Source organism: Cucurbita moschata, unplaced genomic scaffold (assembly GCF_002738365.1).
Source record: "Cucurbita moschata cultivar Rifu unplaced genomic scaffold, Cmos_1.0 Cmo_Scf00104, whole genome shotgun sequence".
In the NCBI taxonomy this organism is placed as follows: Eukaryota; Viridiplantae; Streptophyta; class Magnoliopsida; order Cucurbitales; family Cucurbitaceae; genus Cucurbita; species Cucurbita moschata.
The window spans coordinates 325,357-338,637 of NW_019268620.1; the positions used below are offsets into that span (position 1 = coordinate 325,357).

The 13,281-nt window shown below is 35.3% G+C and overlaps 1 long non-coding RNA gene and 1 other non-coding gene across 2 annotated transcripts; both read right to left on the bottom strand.

Moving 5' to 3' along the window:
* Positions 1–10,094: 10,094 nt before the first annotated feature.
* TRNAP-UGG lies at positions 10,095–10,166 on the bottom strand. Its single transcript has one exon. It is a non-coding gene; the product is annotated as a tRNA-Pro (tRNA).
* Positions 10,167–11,694: 1,528 nt separating this feature from the next.
* Positions 11,695–13,272, bottom strand: LOC111439731. The gene is made up of 2 exons (XR_002709850.1): positions 13,069–13,272; positions 11,695–11,865 (listed from the first exon to the last, which is right to left on the bottom strand). It is a non-coding gene; the product is annotated as an uncharacterized LOC111439731 (long non-coding RNA).
* Positions 13,273–13,281: the final 9 nt, after the last annotated feature.

The following is a 13,281-nucleotide window of genomic DNA, read 5'->3' on the forward strand; positions in this document are numbered from 1 at the left end:
CTTGGGGTTCACATTGCATAATTTGACTATTCTTTCCAAAATTAGTGATTATTTATATTTAAAATATAATGAATTAGTGGAAATACCATTTTTTATCCAACTGGCATAGGGACTAAGTTGCATAACTTGACTATTCAATCTAAAACTTTTGATTATTCATTTTTTATGTTATCTGGGATGGCTTAGTTGGGAGAGCATTAGATTGAATATTGGATGTTCTTGTGTTCGATCCATGTTCACTGCACCTGATTCAAGTAGCATTAGATTTGAGCGTAAATAATTTTACTAATGACTTTTCATTTTAATGTTAGCGGGATACATAAATGCAATTGATGTTCCCATAGAATCGTCAATACATTCTACTTTCAATGTTGCTGAGTTGAATCCTTTTGATGTAGGTGATGATTTTTTTGATTCGAGGACGAATCCTTTTGAAGAGGGGATGATGATAAGAATCATGGTGTTCAAACTGTACCTATTACACAACCAAAGGCCAAGAAGATTCAACAAGCATTCATACTTCGTCTGCAAAATTGGATAGGCTAGGTTCAACCATCATTTCATGTGTTACAAGCTGATTCGTTTGAGTCAAGACCATTTGAGATTCAAAAGTAAATATTTGCACGGTTGAAGTAGTGGATGAAGTTGCATGCATCATTTCATAAGTGGTTGATCCAAATCTTGTTTCTCAATCTTGGATCTCATTATCTAATTCTAGCTTCATCTCTTGGTTGATCCAAATTTTGTATAAGAAGGTGTTAATTTCTTTAATACAAGGGTTCTTGCTTCTACAAAAGCTTGGCTCATTGGGCTGAAGATTACGGTTGGTCTATCATCCTTCAATAGGATCTTCTATCCCCATGACTTGCTCTGATGCGGTCGTTTTTCTAACGCCGATGACACGTCCAATTGTCGAGATTGGTAATGTGAGTTTGTAACCCATCCATTGAGGTTCTTGGAATGATTCTATAGCTTATCATTTTCATGTTGGGAGTTGGATCATGGGTCTTGGGCGAAGGAATCCTTGATTTACCGCCCTTCGAGTTGAAGGAAGTGTCATAAAGCTAATTTTTTTCTTTTTTTTTTTTACTTTTTAAAGTGATTTTATTTGATTTTATTTCAATTTTGTCAAACTCACTCAGGTTCTCATCTCAATCATTTCAACCCTGTTGGCATTCAATAAGAGAGACCTTGGAGATAACGTGTAACTATTCAACTGGATTATCACATTAACAATTTGAATCAAATAAAGTGACATTAACCATTTGAATCACCTCAACCCCACTTATTGAACTTGACCAAATGTCTATAACATAACACTAACAAAGGTACAAAGTAACACATACAAAGGTACAAAGTAACACTAACAAAGGTACGAAGTTCATAAAAGTCTTTTTAATCTAAAATACCATTGAACTTGACCATTATAGTGCCTCTCAAACGTAGGTAAAGTTTAAATTCGAGTCTCCTTGTCAAACTCACTCGGGTGCTCATCTCAACCATGATGGCATTCAACAAGAGAGACCTCGAAAATAGTCGGATTATCGCATTAACCATTTGAATCACCTCATCCCCACTTGTTGAAATTGAAACAAATATCTATAACATAATACTAACATAGGTACGATGTTCATAAAAGTTTTTAATCTAAGATACTATTGAACTTGCCCATTAAAGTGTCTCTCAAAATGAGGTAAAGTTTAAATATAATTGGTGACAAAAGATGAAACTATAAAATAAAAAGAAATAAGAAAATAATATTCAATTGGAGAGAATCAAACCAGAATCTCCAAGGTGAAAGCCAAATATCCAAACCGTTGGACAACAATGAATTTTTGGTGTAGTTGTCCTAAAGTCTTTTGTCTAATCGCTCAAGAGTTTTACTATGATATTTTGGGTAATGTTAGCTCTTTGACACGTCCTTTCATGTGTGTGATAGAGTTCTCAGAATTACCGCGACGTTTCGAGCTGTTCGATCGTGTGACTCTTTCTTCAAAAGGGTAAACATCAAACATCAGGTCTTTGATTGGCAACCCATCCAAAGGAGCGTCGATTACATCGATTCCATCAACAGTCTTCCCATGAGTTTATGGTGCATGACCCATTTTTTATACTATTCACCTTCGAGCGCCACCATAGTTTTGCATCGTCCGTGAGATGCATTGCCTCCATCGTAACTCTTAGGTCCTATGATCAAGTTCCAGTAACCTTCAAGTATTGTTCTACGTAAAAAATAAAGCTTTTTAATTCCTTAGCATCCCGGTTTCCATTCAAGGGGTTGTGTTCTTGGATTTTAAGTTTGTTAAGCCCACACGAACTTGGCTTGAGGTGTGGTTCTCTACAGCCCAACTTGTCAAACTCACTCGAGTGCTCATCTCAACCATGATGTCGTTCAACAAGAGAGACCTCGAAAACGACTGGATTATCGCATTAACCATTTGAATCACCTGCTCATCTCAACCATGACGTCATTCAACAAGAGAGACCTCGAAAACGACTGGAACGTCATGCCATTTAGGCTAAAAAACGCTTAATCCGAATTTCAGAAGATTATGAATGATATTTTCAATCCTTTCAAAAAATTTCGATAGTTTATATTGATGATATGTTGATATTTTCTAAAACCATTAAGATCAACACTTTAAACATCTACATATATTCATTAATGTAATCAAAAGAAATCAACTAGTTGTGTCCATACCCAAAATCAAATAATATCAAACTCAGATCCGTTTTCTTGGATTTTAAAGTTATTTGAGTCTTATTAAAACTCTTCCAATGGTCTTTGTCTCAAACTTTGGTGATGACGTATCCTAGAAAAGCCAACTTCAAAACAATTTTAGGTTCTCTCCATTACGTGTCTTATATCCTTCAAGATATCAGGCACATTTACAAATGTCTTGATGAGTGTCTTCAAAATAATACAAAGTCTTGATTTGTAAGGGATATCTCTATAACCCAAAAAAATCAAATCATTAGTCAAATAAACTCTCTGCTTAAGTCTTATTGACCCAAGGGTAGATCTCATAATGAAACGTGACGCATCAAATATCGGATATGGAGGTATCTAAAATTGTCAAAGAGGACAGAGAATCAATTATCATATTTCATTCAAAAGCCTCGAATAATACCATACAAATTAAAAAAAATCTTATATAAAAAAAAAGTATTATTTCCATTGTACTTGTGTACAAAAAATTTTAAAGAAAATTTAATTAACAAAACTATTAAAATCTATTGGAGAGTCAAATTTAGTTTTGAAAAAAAGAAGGGAATAATCTTGTTTCAAACAAAAAAATAATTTTGCTAGATAGAAGTAAATTTTGTTGTGGTTTGATTTTAAAATTCTACATATAAAAGAAGTTGAAAACACCTTGGGAGATTACCTATGGGAGAGTTTCTCACAAAGTCTCTTTTCTCTCCTCTGTCTTCTCAAACTATTACTAATCCAACCAATCATTTGCATGTTCTCAAAAGTTCAATTACCTATAAAAGAAGTTGAAAACACCTTGTGAAAGTCTGTAAGCATACTAGGACCTCTAGCTTTGCAAAATCCAGCGTTGTTGGCGCTTATCAAAATCACTGCCAAAATAAAGTTTAACAAGTGGTTCTATTGTGTAGTGGTTAGCACTTTCGACTTTGAATCTAACGACCTGTGTTTAATTCCCGATAGGTAATCCACCAATTTATACAAAATTGGTCCATAGCCGATTCGGTAGGGTCACTTTTGGATCGATAATCTGTAGAAGGGGTCACTAAGGTTGAGATCATACACAATGAGACCATAGCTCAATGTTAGAGCATTTGATTGCAGATCAAGAGGTCACCAATTCGAACCTAGTTGGGCCCTTCTATCTAGGATAGAAATTTGTTACACTTTTTGGACCGACACTATGTCTAAGGGGTCACTAAGGTTAAAATCCTACAAAATGGATCCATGGCTCAGTGGTAGAGAATTTGACCGATCACCCGTTTGAACTTGGTTGGGCTCTTTTATTTTGGACAGACATTTTTTACACTTTTGGACTGGCACTCTGTAGAAGGAGTCACTCCATGTTTTCCATATCTTTCATATAACTAAGAGTAGTTGCCCTAGACAAACAACACCAACTATTTTTTATGTTTTAAAATGATTTTTTTCAACATTTCCCTTATTTTGTACTATGAACCTATAAACTCTATTTTGAATAGAATGTACATATATATGTTCATTATATTTTAATTCTTTTTTTATTTCGAGAAAACATTTTACTGTTTTCAACCTCTTTTAACTTGCAATCCGTGCTTCGAGAACCCACCGAAAATGGGTCATGACTCCCTTTTTGTTTTCACTTACTCCTAAATCCATAAAATGTCAGCTCTCTAAAATATTCTTCTTTGCCAGTAATTTCACATAATTTAACATTTTAAAAATCGGTAAATTAAAAAATCCTACATTGATATATTCGTAATTTCATGTAGTCTTCCTAAGTTTTCCGGCGACATTGTTTGTTGTCGAGCTTGATAATCTGAGTTTGTAACCCATCCGTTAGGGTTCTTGGAATGATTCTCTAGATTATCCCTTCCATGTTGGGAGTTGGGCCATGGGTCTTGGGTGAAGGAACCGTTGGTTTACTGCCCCTAAGAGTTAAGGAAGCATCTTGAGGCTAGCTTCACATAGTATCATTGTCTTTGAGATAACAATTCTTTTCTATTTTATCTAAATTTTTTAAATATGGGTTCATTTCCAAATGCATGCTAACACCCTTATTGTTGAATGAATGACATGAAACTAGTTTCACATAGTAACGTTGCCTTTTGCTCCTATTGGTGGAAGGATAATGTTGGATCGATATGACAACCCTAAGGGGGTGTGAATAGGGTTTCAACAATGTAATTATTAATTTTTGTTTTAATAACAATCAAAAACTTGATACCATGCAATAAAACTTAACCATAAGTTAGAACTTAAATAGGAAAAGGTTAGAAAATATAATGGTTTTATAGTAGTTCAGTCAAACTTGACCTATTCCACTCCACAGGCACTTCTTGGGAATTTGAATAAAACTTTTTGACTCTTTCCTCGGATCAGAGCCCAACCGTTACACCGCTCTTTATACGAGTGCAAGAGCAAACTCACTCCTTTCCACGTATCAGGATCAAACCAGTACACCGCTCTTTTTACGAGTTCAAGAGCAAACTCAATCCTTTCCACGGCTCAGGATCAAACCGGTACACCGCTCTTTTTACGAGTTCAAGAGCAAACTCAATCCTTTCTACGGCTCAGAATCAAACCGCTACACCGCTCTTTTTACGAGTTCAATTGCAAACTCAATCCTTTCCACGACTTAGGATCAAACCAGTACAATTGTCTGAAATCTTATAGAAACACACCACAACACTCTGAAATAATAGACATCTCTCGTAATAAGATAAAAAAAATAGAATTGGAAGCTTTGGAGAGAGCAACAATAGAGGCTTTTTAAAAAGAAAAATTAGATAGAGGTTCCGTGGGCTTGGTTGTGAAAAATACTAAGAGGTGGTGAATTTAAATATCGATAAAAATAGGAATTGATACGGACGACTAAAACGTGAACCGAAACATGGAACACGAAAAATAATATTTATTTATTTTTAAATTTATCGTAAAAAATTATAGATCACATGTTTCATTTAAATATATATATATATATATATATATATATATATATATATATTATTTTAAATAAATATTAAAAACATTTTAAATTTATTTATATATATATATATATATATATATATATATATATAATATATTTAAAAGTAATACTATAAAAAATGTTGATGAAAACTGTGAGTAACATTTTAAAAATAATTAAAAGTTTTATAAATCTAAATTAAATCCTTATAATTGAAATGATTTTGTAATTCAAATAATTATGTTTATGAAACTAAATGAAATCATTATAATTTCTTTCTATTTAAAAGTAATAACGGGTTTTCATAAATGAAATCATTATTATTTTTTTTCATTTAAAAGTAACCACTAGTTTTCATAAATGTAAATGAAATCTTTATAATTTCTTTCTATTTAAAAGGTAACCGAAAACTTTTATAAACGTAATTGAAATGATTTTATAATTTAAAAGTAATGGAAAACTTTTATAAATGTAATTGAAAATTCCACCATTTGTTACTCTACCAAATTTATAAATGTCATACTTCAATTGGTCTATGATATCAATTTTGCCGCTGGTCCATGATGTCAATTTTGTCACCACATCATCAATTTTGTCACCATATCTCGTCAGGTATTTTGTTTTGAATTTGATTGGTCCATGATGTCAATTTTGCCACCACATCATCACGTCGGGTATTTGTTTTGACTCGAACTTCTCCGTTTTATCTCTAATTTGAGTGAACCAAAAAAGACTTCGAAATTGTTGTTTCCAACCTTACACTGTGGACAAAAATACTGAGAATTGTTAATAATTAAAGGTAGGTTTGTTATCATCAAAAGATTAAGGCAAAAAAGCCAACAGATAATAGGTCTATTATACCTATAGGGTAGCTTTAAGTGTGACAATGAGACTAATTTTTATTTTTTAGTTAAAAATTAGAATTATAACAATCTGCCTAAAACCCTCAGACTAACCTTCATTTCTAAATGCAGGTAGACAAAGTAGAAAAATGAAAACATGTAAATTGTAAACTCAAACATTTCAAAGAAATAAATAAGTTTTTATGGTACCAATGCTAACTTGAAAAAAATCAAACCAAATTTATTTCAAACATACAAAACTTCATGTCTCCATCTTGTAAAGCCAATAAACCAAAGCCAAAACTTCATGTCTCCATCATGTCTCCGCTTCATGCCTTCCAAGGCTTCATGAACATGACCTCTGCTTGAGGTATTGTTGTTGGTTCGTTGGTTCTCAATCTTGTATGTTTCTAACGTAATCATTTGAACCCATAATAAATAGCATGAGTTTTAGGTTCCAAACTTGCTCCACGTTGAATTGAATTTATTCTCATTTCATATAAAATAGACCTTACAGAAAATAGTTGGTAATTTGGAGCATGTCTAAGCCTTGAGCTAGGATATGACTTCTTGTTTCGTTTTTCAGGAACTAAACCTTAGAGGTTGTCATGTCATGCATCGTATTTTAACCATGAAAACTCTTTCGAAGTAACTCTTAGTTTTCTCCCCATGAGTGCATAGGTGGCGTTGTCATAATCATGGCATCCTGCTAGCAAATCGTGGTGCAGGGCATCTCATTTAGGTGAGGGAGATAATAAGTTCATCATGGAATCCTGCTCATGGTACATATACCATAGCATCCCACCTAAAGAGAAATAGGGGCCTCGCGGTACACTTCGCGAAGTGAGATAATGGTTACTTCAGGCATGGATCCTAGCAACTTGTTAAGCATGATGTTTGCATTAACCTCGGTGTTTTCTTGAATTCTTGGTGATCCTAGGTTTATGCATAACGTCTTGGGTCAAGCTTGGAACTTATAAGTTCTTAGGAATAGCCCAGCATGATATTGTGCACGTAGTAGCTATTAGAGACCAAGGGTACATCTGGGGAATCTATTATTTCAGGGATACCACTTTAGTTATCCTAGGAGGTAAAGTTATATGGATCGCGATGAGCATTTTCTATCTTGGTTTCGCTAACTAAAGTTTTCCAATAACTCCAAAACTTCATTAGCTTATATAACCTTACGGGATAAGGATTCATACAACATTTCATAAAATAAGATCTTCTGAGAAAACTCGAGAAAAGGTCAAATTTTGATTTGACTTGGACAGTTCAGTTGAACTGGCCGTATCATCGTTTTCTTCCTCTGAACAGGAAGAAGATGCGCATTTTTTCGCATCGCCGCCATCTGAAACTCGGCCTGTACAGCCACATTTACCGCATTTCTCTCCTCGATTTCTTCGTGAAACTTAAAGATGGATGTTACAAGAAAGGGCTAGGGATTTATTTGATAACTTCTCGTGGATCGTAGCCTAAGATATTCGCTACCAAAGTTCATCCAAAATCTGATTTATCGCTCGAGATAAAATAAAGGATTTCTTATTGGGTAGCAGATTCTAGGGGTTTCAAGGCCCTATTTTTCTTCATTCAACCTCTTTCATATCCTATCTTCAGACCTAAGGAATTGGTTGGGAGGAACGTCTTTGAGTGTTGGACCTTAATTTCCAGAAATCGTTCTCGTATGCAACTCACTCGAAATGCAGATTTTCGATCTCGTGGGTAGCTTATTCTACGACGTTTCAGCTCTCGATTCCTTCATCAAGTTTACTCAACTTCTTCCTCTGAAGGTCCTTAATTTGAAGGAAAAGAGACCGTAGATAGGAACTCTTATCCCCAATTTAATTTCGAAACCTATTTCTTTCAATTCGGCACTCTCTCCAGGTTATTTTACTTCGTGGTCTTCTATGGAAGCATTCCTTGGAGGTGCAGAAACTGATTGGAATCATTCTTGCCTGACGAGTCATCATGTATCCTCGAATTGGATTTTCAAGTTTTTCTTGAAGTTCTTCAATGGCTGATTGAATTGGGGGAATGGTTTCTAGGCACTTTCATCACTCTATTCCTTCATAGAACTTGTGGGTAATCTTGTTGAGAAACGGTAGGAATAAGTTTGAAGAGAAATGGTGGAGGATTGCTCTAGAATTTGGAAGAAATCTGAGAATAGGAGACCCATAATCTAAACGTTTATTGTCTTTGATTGGGGGATCGACCTTTCTCGATTCTTATTCCGTATTGTTGCTCCTACTTCATACTTTATAGGAGGAGCTTAAACCGACATTGAGAGCTCCAGATTCTTTGTTATTTAGAAGTTTAAGAGAAATGGTGGAGGATGGCTCTCGAATTTGGAAGAAATCTGAGAGTAGGAGACCCACAATCTAAACGCTTATTGCCTTCGATTGGAGGATCGATCTTTCTCGATTCTTATTCCGTATTGTTGCTCCTACTTCAGACTTTATAGGAGGAGCTTAAACCGACATTGAGAGCTCCAGAATCTTCGTTATTTAGAGATCAAACTTTCTGGATAACTTTTTGTTGATATCAACTTCGATGATAGCCTTACCGACCTTGGCTTTGAATACTAGTCGTTTGATGTGATGATCCGTGCGTGTTCGTTCTAGATCATATCAAATTTTGGAGGGATCCGACGGTTGAGATTTGAGTTCGAAAGATTTTGCTCGGATGGTCACGGTAGATGCTCTTATTCCAATTAGAGTGGCATTTTTGTAATTATCAATTCTTCCAGTGGTATTTTGGTAATTTGTCACTTTTCGAATATTTTATTATTATTTTTCTAAAAAAATCCATAATTTTTCTACAAATTTCTCATTTTTTTTAATCATTTTTCGCTTATTTTGAATCTTGAGATTCCTTCTAGAGAAGGAATTACAAATCCAGAAAGATTCTTGATAATTGATAGAAGGACTTTTTTTTGCCCTTTTGATTTACTCTTTTTTTTTTTTGAAAATTCAACTATTTTTTTTTTAATAATTATGATTATTTTTTTTATAGATAAATTGCAAAGTTCAATGGTATTTAATTTTGGAGGGATCCGACGGTTGAGATTTGAGTTCGAAAGATTTTGCTCGGATGATGGTCACGGTAGATGCTCTTATTCCAATTAGAGTGGCATTTTTGTAATTATCAATTCTTCCAGTAGTATTTTGGTAATTTGTCACTTTTCGAATATTTTATTATTATTTTTCTAAAAAAATCCATAATTTTTCTACAAATTTCTCTTTTTTTTTTAATCATTTTTCGCTTATTTTGAATCTTGAGATTCCTTCTAGAGAAGGAATTACAAATCCAGAAAGATTCTTAATAATTGATAGAATGACTTTTTTGCCCTTTTGATTTACTTTTTTTTATAGATAAATTGCAAAGTTCAATGGTATTTTTTATTTATTATTATTTTTTTTTTTTGTGACTTTGAGATATTTTGCTTTTATAAATAGATATCTTCAATTTATGAAATTTATATAAGTTGAAGTTGTGCATTGCCACGCATTCCTTTGGGTTGGAACCATTGATAACTAAACTATTTTGTTTTTTTTGTTTTTTTTTTCTTTCAAAATTGTCATTTTTTTCTTTTGGAGGGGCATTCCGAGAATCAAACTCAAGACCTCTTGCACCCAAAGCAAGAATCATACCACTAGACCAAATGCCCTTATTATGGACCATATATTAAGTTGTTTATGGAATGTATCATCATTATTTCATTTATTTTCTTTGTTAATGAAATCCATGAGCAATTATTATTATATCTTTTAGATCTCGACCGCTGTTAAATTATTTACATAGGGTTTGCGATAATTACTATAGAGAGAAGAGAGAAGAATAATTACATAGAGTTTGCGATAATTACTATAGAGAGAAGAGAGAAGAATAATTACATAGGGTTTGCGATACATAGGGTTTGCGATAATTACTATAGAGAGAAGAGAGAAGAATAATTACATAGGGTTTGCGATAATTAGTATAGAGAGAAGAGAGAAGAATAATTACATAGGGTTTGCGATAATTAGTATAGAGAGAAGAGAGAAGAATAATTACATAGGGTTTGCGATAATTACTATAGAGAGAAGAGAGAAGAATAATTACATAGGGTTTGCGATAATTACTATAGAGAGAAGAGAGAAGAATAAAAGAGAGAAGATTAGAGAGAAGGGTTTGCGATAATTACTAATAGAGAGAAGAGAGAAGATTAGAGAGAAGGGTTTGCGATAATTACTATAGAGAGAAGGGTTTGCGATAATAATTACTATAGAGAGAAGGGTTTGCGATAATTACTATAGAGAGAAGGGTTTGCGATAATAATTACTATAGAGAGAAGGGTTTGCGATAATTACTATAGAGAGAAGGGTTTGCGATAATAACTAAGAAGGGTTTGCGATAATAATTATTATAGAGAGAAGGGTTTGCGATTTGCGATAATTACTATAGAGAGAAGGGTTTGCGATAATAGTTACTATAAAGAGAAGGGTTTGCGATAATAATTACTATAGAGAGAAGGGTTTGCGATAATAATTACTATAGAGAGAAGGGTTTGCGATAATAATTACTATAGAGAGAAGGGTTTGCGATAATAACTATAGAGAGAAGGGTTTGCGATAATAATTATTATAGAGAGAAGGGTTTGCGATAATAACTATAGAGAGAAGGGTTTGCGATTTGCGATAATTACTATAGAGAGAAGGGTTTGCGATAATAATTACTATAGAGAGAAGGGTTTGCGATAATAACTATAGAGAGAAGGGTTTGCGATAATAATTATTATAGAGAGAAGGGTTTGCGATAATAACTATAGAGAGAAGGGTTTGCGATTTGCGATAATTACTATAGAGAGAAGGGTTTGCGATAATAATTACTATAGAGAGAAGGGTTTGCGATAATAATTACTATAGAGAGAAGGGTTTGCGATAATAACTATTATAGAGAGAAGGGTTTGCGATAATAACTATAGAGAGAAGGGTTTGCGATAATAACTATAGAGAGAAGGGTCTGCGATTTGCGATAATAACTATAGAGAGAAGGGTCTGCGATTTGCGATAATTACTATAGAGAGAAGGTGTCACAGCCCAAAATTTGAATCTCGAAATTAAGAGCCGGACCAACAGACTATGCAATGAAATCGTGTAAGAACCAATAGAGAAACGAGATTTCACAAAAAGAAACTTTAACAATTATGAAGGAGGTTTAAAATCCAAAACAAGGTGTTCAAATATGAATAGTAAGTAAGCGGTTTACAAAACAATGCATGACAAATCTAAACAAAATTATGCACAGACTCCTAGACGCCCCGGGACACTCCTCTGTGGCATTAAGATTCAGCATGCATTCCCGCCTCGATCCCTGGCCTCACTCGCCTGAAAAAAAAAAAGAGTAGAAAGGAATGAGTATAAAAGAATACTCAGTAAGTAGCCTACTTGTAGGCTCTTTTCGCATCCTTATCTTGGTAGGTAACCACGGTCTTTCTCGGGTTTCTATGCAGGGTGATCTAAGCTACAACTCTTTTATGCATCATAAGAGGCTTGCCCATCTTATGCAGTGAAATGATCAGCGTCCTGAGGTGAGGCGCGACCTCATCAGCAAATCTGAGGGGATCGTATGGCTGGATCCGAATACGTGACTCTCTCTCTGAACATCATCCGTGGAGGTTAACTGACGACCCTCACACGGGACCATACATCCACAAAGCGGGGTGCGACCCCCTATGTGCCGGTCAGCTACTGAGTTACCCTAAGTGGCTCCACGTCCCCCGCTCAGGGACGAGTTTCTACGGCTCAGGAGTCATGTTCAGAAAACCCCTTAGCTATCACCACTAGGTCTGGGCACCTGTCACGCTTCCCTATCCGGATCTGCAAAGCTCAACGATCACTGTACCGGAGCTCTGTCTCGACGGTATGGTATCGGAGGAGAGAGGGAAGTGGAGGTTCTGATGACACTATCTTCACTGCTCAACCCTAACGGGCTACCTACAGTTACCGTGGTGAGCTATTATTCTTTCTAGGGTGGAACTTGGTGCCTTAGACTTAGATTCGTATTTCTCTAGGACTCTCGTGCCTGGTGTCACAAACCTATCGGGTTTGGAATTCTGGGTTCTGGTTCCGCCGGTAATCATTTCGCGGGTCTAATTGCACGGTGTACTAGGGGTCCCCCAATCTAAGGTCTCGTCTAGCTTATTTAGCCAAAAGCATCCTAATCAAGCTCATAATTTCTTCCTATTCATCCAGAAAGACAAGCCAAGCAATCATCATACAAGAGAGTTTACACGCAGCAGTTCATGCAAAATTATCAAACATGCTCAACGGGAAGATAACGTCCGACTTTTACCCGGAGCGCGGATTTCACAAGTTTCCCAACCCCCTCATGCATACATACATTATCAGAGTCTCAATCAAACAGATTTAATACACATTTTGAATCTAGCTTTCCATAATCATCTTATATTCGCAGTTTCTATAATAGGACGCTAAGTCGGGCTAGCTAATTTCATAGGTGGTAGCATGCATGCTCGTTCCTATCGGTTCCTACAAGTATTGCTTGTGGAAGTCCAAATGGCTACTTACATGGTCGACGCGTGCCTTCCCGAGTTCAAGTTTTCTTGACGGAATGGATTCCAACAATTCTGGAATTTTCTTCACAAGTCCTAATTCACATAATAATAGGGTCAGCATCAAAATCGGGTCGGAAAACAAGCAAACAGAGACCGAACGGGAAGAAAAACGGTGCCTCACGCGCCCCACGCGCGACGCACGCGCCCTGGAAGGTCACCACGCGCG